At 45.5% G+C, this 15,176-nt stretch overlaps 1 protein-coding gene across 9 annotated transcripts in view; it reads right to left on the bottom strand.

The window, feature by feature from the left end:
* LOC147035032 (upstream stimulatory factor 2-like) overlaps positions 1-15,176 on the bottom strand; it is a 62,919-nt gene that overhangs the window by 12,998 nt on the left and 34,745 nt on the right. The window lies entirely within an intron of this gene.

Below are 15,176 nucleotides of genomic sequence, written 5' to 3' on the forward strand. Positions count from 1 at the left end.
TTTGTCGAATCTGGCAGGGGTTTCAGTATTTGGTTAGCCCAATGGCACCTGCAAAGCCCCACGGAGCTCGATTTTTCATTTTCGTCCCAAGATCAAGGTCACAAGGTCACGAACTTAGAAAATTGCGAATTGTGTTTTCAGGGGGTAGCCGATTTCAATTTGCATCTTTTCCTAGGGGTTTGTCGAATCTGGCAGGGATTTCGGTATTTGGTTAGCCCAATGGCACCTGCATAGCCCCACGGAACTCGATTTTTCATTTTCGTCCCAAGGTCATGATCATAGAAGATTGCAAATTTTGACATAAAAATCCATCTTCTCTGAGGGTTTTGTCGAATCTGGCAGGTTTCGGTATTTGGTTAGCCCAATGGCACCTGCATAGCCCCACGGAGCTCGATTTTTCATTTTCATCCCAAGGTCAAGGTCACAAGGTCACGAACTTAGAAAATTGCGAATTTTGACATAAACATCATACAACCGCCCAAACTTTGAGAGTGAGGATGACAATATTTTTTATGCATAATCTTGAGGTCATTCCCCACCTCAAGTCTTGAAACCATTTTGCTCTATCTTGAACACCTTGCCCGTAGCGCCCCCTTCAAGTTTGTTTCTACGCTGATTTCATCAAAGTATGGATAATCCGAGGCGTGCGAAATGCCATATAGCCTATATGACGTTATATTGTTCCTGGAATGTTCCAGAGGAAGTTTTGCACCAAAGATCATAATCCTTGATCTTTGACTTTTAAAGTTCACAAAGGTCAAATTTTCAAAGTTGTGGGAATCGAATCGGGTTTTCGACCTTCTTCGACTAACTAACTCCAATAAGCTATAGCACGTATCCTGTTTCCTTATTTTAATGTCCACAATATTGTTTTGTGACCTTTAAAGGTTATGCAAAGGTCAAATTTTTAAAGTTGTTAAACGAAACCGGGTTTTCGACATTTTGCTCGTACCACATCATGTTGATCATTTTTATAACTTGGTCAAACATTATCACATCGTCTCATCCTTGACTTCTGAAACAATCTAAATCACCAAATACCGTTCGTGAACCATTGTCGTCTTCAGACTTGTTATTTATTTAAATTATCAGATTTCACAACAGCTTTCGACACTTATTTAGTCCGGACGATATCCTATCCTCAAAATTGAAATAACATTTCGATGACATACTTTAGTCAGTGAGAGTAGATTGTGGAAAATCATATCATATAATGCATGAAATCGCTCCAAGCTCCTAATTTGAAAACTTATAGAACTTACAAAACCAATGTATACAACGATTCGTAGCGATGATGAACAGGCATTCGATATGAGTGAGGAAAGTGAAAAATAAACTTTATCGTTAAGAAATTGTTGTGGCCTGTTCCAAGTCAAGGTAAGGTTGGGCAATCCAAAAACATGGTGGCTTCAGACCCCAGCGAGGTTACCCAGGAAACGCCTTAAGACCCCAGACAGTAAGGTGGCAGAGGATCGCCTGATGAAGGATATAATTAAATAAGGCCGTTAATTATTTTCAAAAGGGGTGTTTTAATTAACCTAAACTCCCAATTTTCACTCTTGCACTTCCTTGGAGTTTTCTAAGTTTGCAAATAAAGTTTCAGGCAGCCAGGTTTTATAGTTTTGGAGTGCACGCACACGCGCGCGCACGCACACACGCACACAGACCCTCTTATTAGTATAGATATACAGTCAAAAATTTGGACACCCTACTCATTCAAGGGTTTTTTGTATTTTTACTATTTTCTACATTGTAGAATAATAGTGAAGACATCAAAACTATGAAATAACACATATGGAATTATGTAGTAACGAAAAAATTATTACACACAACACACAACAAGGGGGGCAGGAAACAAGAAGGGCAGGAGAGGGAAGGATAAAACAGTGGGGAACATTGACATGAGGAGCTCTGTGGAAGGGAGTGGAATGGGGCAGGGTACACAGGGTATACAAGATGACACCACAGGGATTTTCACGACCTTACACGACAGGGAACTTTCAGGAAGAAAGGCAGGGAATTTGAAGGAGGTAGGTTTGGGGTGGATCAACAGGGGTAGAAAAGATCGTGGTTTTGGATGTGGGAAGATAAGAAGTGGTGGGGAACAGCTGTTTTGAAAACCTGAAGGGAAGAATGGGATTGAAGAGAGTGTGGGAGTTTTTTCCAAAGGTGGGGAAAAAGAGGAATGAAAGAGTAAAGGTGAGCAGTGATTTTGGTAGTTTTACCAGAAGGAAGTTTTTAGTGGACCTTGACCACGATAAGGAAATATGGAGGGGTTGTGGGGGGGATGGAGACAGATCACAAATAGAACAGACAAGGGAGGAAAGGCCGGAAAGGAGACGGTGGAAGACAAAAACACCACCGACCTGCCTGCAGTGAGAGAGTGAGAGACCCAAAGGCTCACCCAAGGTGAGCAGTGGTTCATGATTTTGGTAGTTTTACCAGAAGGGGGTCTGCTAGCTTACCTTGAGCACTCTGCGGAAATATGGGGGGTGGGGAGACATATAGCAGACAGAGCAGGGGGGGCGAGACCAGAGAGGAGACAGTGGAAAACAAAGACCACCGACCCGCCTGCGGTGAGAGAGTGAGAGGCCCAAAGACTCAGCCTCACCACGGGAGATACTCTCCCAGTCAAGACTTTTAGAACACCCCCATTTTCCAGTTTTTACTGAAATTTAAGCAGTTCAAGTCCAGTGAATAACCTGAAATGGTACAAAGCTATGCAGTAAACTGCCAGAGGTTAAAAAAAAAAACAAGCTTAGGTGACCAAAAACTGAAAAATAATGCAAATTTCAGAGTTGTTAAAAAAGGCCCTTTCAGGGAACAAGTAATGGGTTTGCAACAGCAGCTGTTCTGCAGGAATTGAAGTAAATTAAGCCTTGAAAGTTGATGCAAACAATTCCTACAGGTGTCCCATCTTTTGTTGATTAGTTACACACCCTCTGTCTGTAAAAAAAGCAGTGTTGGAAAAGACTGTGTTGCAACACCCTCTGAAGCATTATTTGGACAATATTGCACTGCAGGAAGTAGTATATTGCTATCATAATGGCGAGAAAAAGACAATTAACAAAGGAAGAGACAGACAGACCATTATAACCCTTAAAAGTGGAGGTCTTTCCTTTCGAGAAATTGCAAAGAAGCCAAGGTGTCATTGAGTACAGGTTCCTACACCATAAAAAGGCACTTGGAAACTGGAAGAAACTCTGACAGGAAGAGGTCTGGCAGACCCAAAACCACAACACAATCAGAGAACAAGTTTCTGAGAGTCAACAACTTGCGTGATAGGTGGCTCACAGGACAGCAGCTTCAAGCACAGCTTAACACTGGTCAAAATAAGGAAGTCTCAGTTTCAACTGTGAAGAAAAGACTTCGAGCTGCAGGTTTGACAGGTCGAGTGGCAGAAAGAAAGCCATTGATAAGATGGCAAAATAAAAAAAAGAGGCTTGCCTGGGCCTTGAAGCACCACCAGTGGACCACTGAAAACTGGAAGAAGGTCTTATGGACCAATGAATCAAAATTTGAAATCTTCGGTTCATCACGCAGGGTTTTTGTACGCCGTCGAGTAGGCGAAAGAATGGTTCCGCAGTGTGTGACACCAACTGTCAAACATGGAGGAGGAACCGTGATGATCTGGGGCTCTTTTGCTGAATCCTGAGTCGGCGACTTGCACAGAGTGACTGGCACCCTGAACCAAAAGGGCTTCCACAGCATTTTGCAGCGCCATGCAATACCCTCTGGTCTATGCCTAGTTGGTCAGGGGTTCATCCAACAGCAAGATAACGACCCAAAACATACCTCCAGGCAATGTCAGAGCTACCTTAGAAGAAAAGAACAATACAGTCGGCTTAAAATCATGGAATGGCCAGCACAGTCTCCAGACTTAAACCCCATCAAGCTGGTTTGGGATGAATTGGACAGAAGGGTGAAAGCAAAGTAACCTACAAGTGCAACACATTTGTGGGAACTTCTGCAACACTGATGGGAAGAGCTTTCCCAAGAATATTTGATTTCCATTGGAGAAACAATGCCACGAGAATGTTCGGCTGTTATATCTGCAAAAGGTGGCTACTATGATGAGTCAAAAATTTAGATTAAATTATGTTCAAGAAAAGGATTCCACGATTTATTTTTTATCTGCAATTGTTTATTTGTTCTTTGCTTTAATTTCAGAGTACATTGAAACATAAATTGCTTCAATTTCAGTAAAAACTGGAAAAATGGGGGTGTTCTAAAACTTTTGACCTCAATTTTTTTGTGCTCAAAAACTTTTGACCTCAAATTTCAAATAAAACTCAAATTTTGTGCAAAGCTTGGCGATTCCCAAGTGGAAACGATCCGCAAGATTCAACAGGCCTTCGGGAACGAAGCAATGGGCACCACACAGATAAAAGAGTGGTACAACCGCTTCAAATATGGTCGCACATCAGTGGAAAGTGAAGCACGTTCTGGTAGGTCCTCAACATCCCGAAATGAGATCGTCATTGACCAAGTGAGGATCCTGCTGATGCAGGATCGTCGAATCACAATCAGAGAACTTGCAGACGAGGTGGGCATCAGCATTGGATCCGTTCATTCCATTGTGACTGAGGATTTTGGCTTAAGGAGAATCTCAGCGAAGTTCATGCCAAAGCTACTAACGATCGCGCAGAAGCAACTCCGTTTGGAGATTGCACAGGACATGCTGGAGACTGTGAACAGCGATCCCAACTTCTTCAACACAGTGATCACTGGCAATGAGACCACAGTGATCCGTCATTTTGTCAAAACCGAAAATCCGATGGCGCTCACTTACACTTCCTCACTCATTGGCGGTCTGTCGGCGACTGACAGCTTCTGCAGGCGGGAAAATATTCACGCATACGAATTATGATCACCTATATACGTGCACCAAACCACGCCTCCCTAGCTTAATTTGTTTACGCACAAAAAATTAAGGTTGGATACTTTTTGAACACACCTCGTATAATAAAATATATATATATATATATATATATATATGTATATATATGTATGTATATATATATATATATATATATATGTATATATATGTATATATATATATATGTATATATATATGTATATATATATATATGTATATATATATGTATATATATATATATATATATATATATATATATATATATATATATATATATATATATATATATATATATATATATATATATATATATATATATATATATATATATATATATATATATATATATATATATATATATATATATATATATATATATATATATATATATATATATATATATATATATATATATATATATATATATATATATATATGTATATATATATATATATATATATATATATATATATATATATATATATATATATATATATATATATATATATATATATATATATATATATATATATATATATATATATATATATATATATATATATATATATATATATATATATATATATATATATATATATATATAAAAGCCGGTAGGCGGTGATGGGTCGCCGAGCATGGAAACTATAAGATGTAGAGAAAAATGGATGTCATATAGCGGATAGAGAATCACCTTAAGATTATGCATTTCAAATATCATCCAGCTCCATCTACTGATAACTATTCGGTATCCATTTGAATGAAAAGTACCGAAAATGCGCTTTGAAATCGGAAATCCCCAAAGTTTGAGGGGGTGCTGTGGGTGAACAAAGATCTAAATCGAAAATCCGGCTCGATCGTTTGTGCACAATGTATTCCAGACGATTAGTGTGAATTTTCATGACCATCCGACCATAACCAGAGGAGGAGTAACATTTGGCGCGAAGGCACCTCCAGCTCTCGCATATTATCGATTTTTGCACTAATTGACCTTTGACCCCTGACCTAAGCAAAATCGGTCAATATGTCCTGAGGCAAAGTTGTACTCATTGAGTACCATTAACCTGCAAAGTTTCATTCGTATCGATGCACTCAGCTGGTCGCAAGGGGGGCTTCAATTTGCCAATTTTCACGCATACCCTAATTGTAGGGGGCACTGCGGGTAAAGTATTCCATATATCACAAAAACCGGAATATATTTGATAGAGCATCACCTGAAGATCATTCGTGCCAAATTTCATAACCCGACATGGGATAATGGCTTTCGGAATTGATTTTGCGTGAACGGTACCGATTTTGAAGGTTTTTCCGTTGTTGCTCGGGAACCAAAGCGCCTCTAGCAACCATCACAATTTCCAAAGCACTAGGTCATAAGATGTACCTATCACCCGAGTTTGGTCAAAATCCGCCCATGTTTACTACCAATTATGCTGATGATAAATGAACAAACATCCAAACAAACAGACAGAATTACTGACAATAAGGGTCACCTATTTCGGCGACCCAATATATACATATTGTGGGCCGGGGGTCGGTGGCGAGGAACGACCGCTACATTGAGCAGTCGGGCCCTCTCCCACCGAACACCCGGAATTAAAGATCGTCACTCCGGATAACCCCGAAGTCAACGGGTCGCTTAAAAGAACTGTGGTCCCAAATATTTTGACGGCGTGGGGTCGGGTGTATTTGTCTATTCCAATTTCCCAAAGTACCCACGCCGTCCAACTACCGGGGAAGCAACACCCTCGGCCGGCTTTGTCCGAACCGAGTCGCTGTTACCGACTGGGATCCGGCGTAACCGAGGAGGAATTACCAAAGCCGCGACGGTCCAAATAACAATTAACGGCACAATCGGCCTCACGAAAACTCAAACCCGAACCATGCAAGGTCAATGAAAGAAAGCACAGACAACAAACTGGAACATTTAACAAGAGGGTTTATTTTACAATAATCGGGAAGGGAGGGAAACACAGAGCAGACTTAGGCACGAATATAATATGCAGGCAAATGTACAATGGCAATCACTAAAACGATTTATACTTATCAGACTGGCCACAGACAGACACACACACCCAAAAAGAAATGGACCTCGTAGGTCTTTATTTGGCCCTTCAGCTCGGGAGGGAAAGCGAGCTGAGGGTCAGAGTCTGGCCGTGTACCTGGCTGCCTCGTGCGGTTTCTTAGACCCGAACTTGTTGAGCTCGGAGTCCATGGAAGGGAACAGGGATCCCAGCTCGAGCGCTCCAACATAACCCACCACGGTGGGACTTGAACCCACTACCCAGAATCCAATGAGCGCAGCCAGGATCCCACGAACGACCCGGCTAGCCACGAGCGATGACTGACGACCAGGAGCACCACGAAACACCTCCGCCACGACCACCAAGACTGCTCAAGACCGACTCAACCGAACCAGACCAACTTGAACAACCACTGAGACAGCTCGCCACCCTTCTTTTATCCCTCCCCCGGGCGGGTGGAGGGATCCGCTCTGAGGTAACTCTCCTCTGGATTGGTCGGGAGGCATCGGGCGATCGGTATCCTCCCCTCATTGGACGAGGCCAACATTCCATCTGGTTGGGGTGGGGTTGGCCCTGAGGTGATCTCATCCCCGATTGGGCGAGGGGAACATTCCATCTCGCTGGGGCGGAGTCGGCACTGAGGCGATCTCACCCCCGATTGGGCGAGGGGAACATTCCATCTCGCTGGGGCGGAGTCGGGGCTGAAGCGATCTCACCCCTGCCTATGACCGTGGCCTCGAACACGTGTGTAATGGCGCTGAAGGAGTGGAGGGGATTGATGTAGAAAACTAACTTAAAAAGAAACTCGCAGCGCACACATGAAATTCCCGTTCGACATAGGGGATGGATTCTAACTATACACATATACTTAACGAAATAACTAAACTTTGGGTCAACTGTATGTGTGAATGCGAATGGTTTCCAGATTCGTACACCACCCCCCCCACCCCCCCACCCCCCGTTTTTATAGACTCGTCCCGAGTCGTCAATTTTCGTATGCCATGCAGGTGTAGGATTTTCCCCTAGTACGTTTTACCTATGGATCCCTGAGTGTGACATTTGAATACATGTCCCAAAAATAAATAACAGAGTGCGCTGCGTAACTAAACTGACAGACTCATTCAGACAACTTAAATACATTGCCGGCGCTGAACAAACAACAGTGGGTTTTAAAAAATTATATACATTCCTAATATTTATACCTACCATGGCCCAGGACCTGTGATCTGTGGGAAAAAGGCACAGCAAAGTCAATAATTTTGTGTGGGTGAGTGCACAGCAGCTTGAAGGTCAGACGTCTTCAGGGCCTACTCAAAAGGCCCCTTTTATCACTGAACCTTCTTTTTCATTTCAGTCTTCAGCTGCTGGAGGCAACTCACCCAAACATGGCAGGCCATTTGAACTGGCCTTTATGCAAGAAGACAAGGAGGTAGCCGGGCTGCACAATGTATTCCCTGGCACCTGTGAACGGAATGTATGCACGGGCTGCGCGATCGCAGTCCTGTAGTGAGGCTGCCTGCAGGGCAGTCTTTGCAAACGCTTGCTGGAATGGTCCTGACACACATGGTGGAGATGGTTGACACAGGGGAAATGCAAACAAGGGCTAGGCAGGCATGGGGTCAAGGCAAAGGCAGGCAAACAAGGCAAGGCAAATGCAGACCAGGCAGATGCAGCACAAACAGGTCGGCATATGAAGCTGGCCGGCCTCTGGTCTGGTCCATGAGGTTCTGGAGGGAGTGCGGTGGTGCCGGCTACTCCGAAAATGGGCTCGGACCTACCCTACTGTCTCCCCCCAATCTATCGCCTTTGCCTGTCTTTGTCCATATCCACTCCCTTAGTTTGCAACAACAAAATTTAGACTTCCCCTTTTTTTTTTCCCTTTATAATTCCAAGTGTCCCTAACCCTCCTACTGTCCTTGTCTGGCTAACCTATCCTACCTGCCTACTCCCAACCCCCTAAGATCCTTCTTGAGGGGAGCAAGGAAGACAGGTGGATCTGTCTCGAGGCCCAATGGAGCCTCAGAATAGCCTCAATAGATTTCAGCAATCTCTCCAAGGTGGATCCAGCGGCCTACGGAGAGCGAAGGGATGGATGTTGCGAAGGGGTACACATTTCCTATCTGTCCTATCCTTTATTAAACTTTAAACTATCCCCGGGGCTTTTCAACACGCCTGTCTCTTTAAACTATCGGTTCCAGCAACCATGATCCCCGTCGTCTGTGTTGGTGTTCGTTATTAATTTGGGCCTGGCCCGCAAATTTTCTCTCGTGCTCTTGCACAATTTCGTGGCTGGGCAGCGTGGCTCAACTGGCAGGGATTCCCATCTGCCAAACTCGATCCACGGCACCCCCGGGCAGCTGAGGCTGTCTCCGAGCCTACCTACTCCGTATGAACGCAGGGAGCACCCTCCCTGGCTACTCCCCCGTATATGCCCACGTGGCATTTCTGGTGCTCTGGGTCCCATTCCATGGGTCGCCCGTGCCAATTTCACTATCCCGGTCACTTGGACCCATGGCCTACTCTGGCCGACCTCTCCGTGCCTGGGGTGCCCTCTACTTAGTACTCACCTTTCCACAGCCACGCTCCCAGCCTGTCAATGGACTCCTGCACCCTTCAAAGAGGTATCATACCTTCTTCAAACACCAACAACATCCGATTAGTTAATTTAACTAACCCACTAAGAGGGGAACCATGGGGTAACATCCCTGGGTCAGATTGCGGGAGTGCGTCAGAGTGGTGCTGAGGTGTCGTCCACCAGACGGCGGTCTCCTTGGGTTAACCTGAGGCGGTCCCTTTGGGTGGGTGCCTGGAATGTCCTATCCCTAAGAGAGGATGATCACCTGTCTGTTATCATCTGAGCTCAAGCGTTTGGACATCTTCCCCTAAGCTTAGGTCTGAACCCACCTGCTCCAGCCCGTCTTAGCCCGATATGGTTCGACTTGAAAATAATTTACGCTCTTAATGTGGAGGGGGGGGGGGATTTGCTCCGCACACCCCTGATCCGAATCCCGTGAATTTCTCTATGGAGGCGGAGGGGTTCTAATCCCACTCCTGACACCAATTTGTTGTGGGCCGAGGGTCGGTTCCGAGGAACGACCGCGAGATGGAGCAGTTGGGCCGTCTCCCACCAAACACCCAGAATTAAAGGTCGTCCCTCCGGATAACTTCAAAGTCAACGGGACGCTTAATGGGCCGTGGTCGCCAATATTTTGACTGCATGGGTACTTAGGTAAATTGGAATAGACAAATAAACCCTACCCCACGCCGTCGAAATATTGATCCGGATCCGGCGTAACCGAGCGGGAATTATAACTCAAACCCGAACCATGCTTGGTCAATGAAAAAGCACAGACAACGAACTGGAACATTTAACAAGAGGGTTTATTTTACAATAATCGGGAAGGGAGGGAAACACAGAGCAGACTTAGCCACGAATATAATATGCAGGCAAATGTACAATCGCAATCACTTAAATGATTTCTACTTAACAGACTGGCCACAGACACACACACCCAAAAAGAAATGGACCTCGTGGGTCTTTATTCGGCTCTTCAGCTCGGGAGGAAGGCGAGCTGAGGGTCAGAGTCTGGCCGGGTACCTGGCCGCCTTGTGCGGTTTTTTTGACCCAAACTTGTGGAGCTTGGAGTCCGTGGAAGAGAACGGGGATCCCAGCTCGAGCGCTCCAACACAACCCACCACGGTGGGACTCGAACCCACGACCCAGAATCCAATGAGCACAGCCAGGATCCCACGAATGACCCGGCCAGTGCCGAGCGATGATTGATGACAAGGAGCACCACGAAACACCTCCGCCACGACCACCAACACGACCACTGACCACCAAGACCAAGACCGACTAACAACTACTGAGACAGCTCGCCACCCTTCTTATCCCTCCCCCGGGCAGGTGGAGGGATCCGCTCTGAGGTAACTCGCCTCCGGATTGGTCGGGGGGCGTCGGGTAATCGGTGTCCTCCCCTCATTGGATGAGGCGAACATTCCATCTGGCTGGGGCAGGGTTGGCCCTGACGTGATCTCACCCCCGACTGGGCGAGGGGAACATTCCATCTGGCTGGGGCGGAGTCGGCCCTGAGGTGATCTCACCCCCGATTGGGCGAGGGCAACATTCCATCTGGCTGGGGCGGAGTCGGAGCTGTAGCGATCTCACCCCAACCTCTGACCGTGGCCTCGAACACGTGCGTAATGGCGCTGAAGGAGTGGAGGGGATTGATGTAGAAAACTAACTATAAAAGAAACTCGCAGCACACAAGAAATTCCCATTAGACATAGGGGATGGATTCTAACTAGACACATATACTTAACCAGATAACTAAACTTTCGGTCAACTGTATGTGTGAATGTGAATGGTTTCCAGATTCGTAACAATATATACATACATATATATATATATATATATATATATATATATATATATATATATATATATATATATATATGCAGTACAGGTAGTCGTCGACTTACGACCGCAATTGGTTCCGACCAATCGGTCGTAAGTCGACTTGGTCGCAAGTCGAACAACGTATATTTTACATACCAAAAAAAATAAATAAATAAAAAATTTTGGGGCCACTTTACGTGGTCGTAAAGGCGAATAGTCGTAAGTCGCATAGGTCGCAAGTCAACGACTATCTGTATGTATGTATATATATATATATATATATATATATATATATATATATATATATATATATATATATATATATATATATATATATATATATTGTTGTGGTTACCAAATTCGCAAACCACCATTCAGGTCCCTTAGGTGAGATATCTCGGTAAGTATATGTGTAGTTAGGCCCAAACCCGTTGTCTAGTGGGAATACATGTCATTTATGCGTGCTGCGACTCTTCAGGATAGCCGTTTTTCTTTTACTATCTTTATTTTGGACCAACCGCCATTGTTACCACCACCAACCACAACATCAACCACCCACCGCGGCGCCGCTTCACGTCACACCTCGCAACCGTCGCATCGCCACCGTTCTTGCGCCGCTTGTGGGTACCGGTGTTGGACTCGTGCAGGGCGCGCGCCGAACAGCGTGTACAAAACCACGGATTTTCCACTTCAAAAACGGATCAAAAACGACACACGCCCACTTTTGTTCCGTCCAATCGGTGAGCGAGGGGCGATTTGGCCCCGCCTCCAGGGCGTTGGAGGGCGATCGCTATATGCAAATTTATGGATCAAAAAGCATTCACGCCCACTTTTTCTCGGGCCAATGGGGAGCGAGGTGAAAGGTCGAAGGCAGGGGGTCAAAGATGAGAGAGCGAAGCCACGGGGCTTATATAAGCGACCGCGTTCGTCAGTCAAGTTGTTAGAGAGTTAAGACTTCGCGGGCGGTGGAGTTGGGGAGAAGAAGAAGCAAGAAGGAGTTGGTCGTCGTCGTGTGCGTTGGAGTCGGAGCAAAAGGAGACGGAGCTGTGGAGAGGCGGCGAGGGCAGACGAGGGGGTGCTCGCGTCGTGCAGGGAGCTGCACACCAGGGAGGCCGACGGCGCGACCTGGCCGAGGTGGAGACGCTCGTCGTGGGACTCGAGGCAGAGTAGAAATCCTCTATACCCCGAGCATCAGCAACCCCCTCCTGTTTCCCCCCGCGCTGAGATAGTGCGACCAAGGGGGCCCCTTTCCCACCCCCTACCAGACACTGCCCGCGAGGCCCGCGGAGTTGAGGCACCATCGCCGCTCCGCGTCTCATCACCAGACGGGTAGGCCCGACCCGGTCTCGGCCTCAGGCCCGCCTCATCTTTGAGGGTGTTCTTTTCCTTGGTTTTGGGTATGTGTTGTCGGCGCCGTCTGTGAAGTAAAATTGTATAAGTGTTGCCGTGTGCTCGCGTAATCGGTATTAGATCTGCATTGTCGCATTTGCTTTTTGTGTAAAATTGCATTGTGTTTCTCTTCTTTTCTATGTGCTTTTGGTGGAATTGAATATGTGTGCTTTCCGTTCGTCGCGAATAAATGTGCTTTGTGTTGAACTGTTTCCCGCTTCGCTTCGTCATTTCCTTCATTGAATCCTCATCTTGCTTCACGTAAAGGGTTGGTAGTGGGCTGAATACGCCCGATAATTAATCGAACCGTCGAGGCCGACGATAACACCGCTCAGTTATCCCGATAGTACGGAACGGGTCGCTTAAGTGGCCCGTGTCCGAAGTCGACCTGCGGCGAGGTGCGATCGCCCGGTCTACCCTCCGTGTGGGTACTTAGGTAGGTCGAATTTGGCGAGCAACCCTATCCCACGCGGGGGCTGATTGGCTCGATCGCGGTGAGACCGAAAGGTCCACCCGTGACTGGTTCCCGGCGTTAGTCCGAGAGGGTCACGACTGGATTGTCCGTCCGGTGGGCGACGTGCCGCGATTCGAGTTACGTGGCCGTCAGCACGCCGGCGGGCGCGAATCCGTAACAATATATATATATATATATATATATATATATATATATATATATATATATATATATATATATATATGTCCATTGGGACCATACTCTGTACAGAGCGTTGGTGCTGCCAAAGCAGTCTCCTTGGCTATTGGGCACAATCCTGGACAGGTCGCCACTCTGACGCAGGATACTTGAATGACTCGGTCATCCCAGCAAGCTGGTACTCATTTTGCCGACCTCGGAAGGATGGCAGGCTGAGTCAACCCCCTGGTGAATTAATTCAGCGGGCAACGAGGCTTGAACTCAGGACCCTCGGATCCCAAGCCGCCACCCTAACCACTGAGCCAACACCAGGCTACATATATATATATATATATATATATATATATATATATATATATATATATATATATATATATATATATATATATATATCCATTGGGGCCATACTCTGTGCAGAGTGTTGGTGCTGCCGAAGCAGTCTCCTTGGATATCGGGCACAGTCTTGGACAGGTTACTACTCTGACACAAGATACCAGCAAGCCGACACTCATTTTGCCAACCTCGGAAGGATGACAGGCAGAGTAAACCCCACCTGGTATTAATTCAACAGCCAAGGGGGATTTGAACTCGGGATAAAGCACACCCAAGTCATGTAAAATATGACTTTAGAAAGAGTGACGAGGACTTTTAGAAACAGTAAAATTGCTTTAGAAACAGTCACAAGGTCAAAGAAAACGTGATCGCTTGTATGTTGCTGAGGTTTGAAGTTAAAACCTCCATAAGATATGGGATTAAACTTTGCCACCATAGTGAATGTAACCAAGCATGTACACACAATCACAGAGAGTTCTTTTACAGCTCCAAATCTATCCATTTGTACCACGTCTGTGTGTGCTGTATACATACCTCTACCTTGTAAAACAACTGCCGACTTTACATCCCGATCGGGACATGAACTGTACCGCTGCCGAGTGTATGGCGCTCGGCAAGTTTCTTAAGCACTCAAAGTAAGCACTCATTTGAAATGGATGATAAGGAACGGCTGGCTTGGCAAGCGATAACAAATAAAAAAACAAAACATCGCCAGTTTCTTAACATTTTCAGATTACAATCCAGATTTCGGGTTATTTAGTCAATGGGATCCGATCCTGAAAACTCAAATTTCTATTCTGCACTTGAATTAGTCCGTGAGAGAGCATGGAAAAAATCACATCATGCAATGCATGAAAAATCGCTCCATGCTCCTAATTTGAAAATTATAGAACTTACAAAAGTGATGCATTCGGCGATTTGTAGCTGTGACGAACAAGCATTCAATGATACGAGTGAGAAAAGTGCAAAAAACATTTTGAGCACTTTATCGTTGATAAACCGTTGCAGCCTGTTCCAATTCAAGACATTGTTGAGCAGGAGAAAAATAATGGTGGCTTTAGATCCCAGTGAGGTAACCCAGGATGCATCTTAAGACCCCATCGAAAGCGAGTTGGCTAAGGATGTGCCTGATAAAGGATATGATTAAATCTTCTTCTTCTTCTTCCGGCTGCTCCCGTTCGGGGTCGCCACAGCGGATCATCCGTATGATCCGCATAGTGATTTGGCACATGTTTTACGCCGGATGCCCTTCCTGACGCAACCCTGGTCGCCTCTTTCGACACAGGGATATGGTACACCTATTTTAACCGGGGTATACACCGGCCCAGTACACTGGTACTCATTTCGCCGACCTCGGAAGGATGACAGGCTGAGTCAACCCCCTGGTGTATTAATTCAGTGGCCCAACAGGGCTTGAACTCAGGACCTCTTGGATCCCAAGCCGCTGCCCTAACCACTGCTCCAACACCAGGCTTAAAGGATATGATTAAATAAGGCTGTTAATTA

This window comes from Eptatretus burgeri, chromosome 1 (assembly GCF_056783735.1).
Source record: "Eptatretus burgeri isolate ZD-2024b chromosome 1, Ebu_testis_v1, whole genome shotgun sequence".
NCBI classification, from domain to species: Eukaryota; Metazoa; Chordata; class Myxini; order Myxiniformes; family Myxinidae; genus Eptatretus; species Eptatretus burgeri.